Raw genomic sequence first — 593 nt, 5'->3', positions numbered from 1 at the left:
GAGGCGGTGTTGCTGAGGGGAGAGTGATGGCGGCGCCGCCCAATGTGGGTGGAGGGGTCGGCGCGCCCGCCCGCGCAGGTGGACAGGTGCGCGCCCGGGCCTCAGCGGCCCCCGCCCCCGCCGCGCGGGGCTCTCGCGGCCCGCACCCTCCTCCCGCCCCGCGCTGTGCCCCCCGGCGTCTGGCCGTCGGCAGGGAGGGAGGCGTGAACCGCGGCTGACCTTAGCCTTTGTCCGTCGCCTCGGTGCCGCCGTTGCCGTCGAGACCGCCAGCCCCTCCGCGCTGCATTTTTTTTTTACCACCACTCTGTCCCCCAGCGCGGCCACGGGCGCGTCAGGGCCGAGCCCCGCGCCGTTCCGCCTGCGTCGGAGAAATGTTCCCGGTACCAGAAGGAATGAAAGGACTTGGGGCTGGTCTCCATGGCAACTGGGAGAAAGAGGTGGGTTATAAATCCGTCGCCACTCTCCTGCGCTGAGGCGGGGGTGTGGGAGCCGGGGAGTGGGGTTGGCTCTTTGAAGGGCAGCCTGGACTCCTTTTCTGTGCGGCGCCCTGGGGGGACGTGGGATCTGGTGGCTCCCTCGGAGCCTGGGTTGTT

Source organism: Vulpes lagopus, chromosome 18 (genome assembly GCF_018345385.1).
Source record: "Vulpes lagopus strain Blue_001 chromosome 18, ASM1834538v1, whole genome shotgun sequence".
NCBI classification, from domain to species: domain Eukaryota; kingdom Metazoa; phylum Chordata; class Mammalia; order Carnivora; family Canidae; genus Vulpes; species Vulpes lagopus.
Note: the sequence above shows the minus strand (reverse complement) of the source record.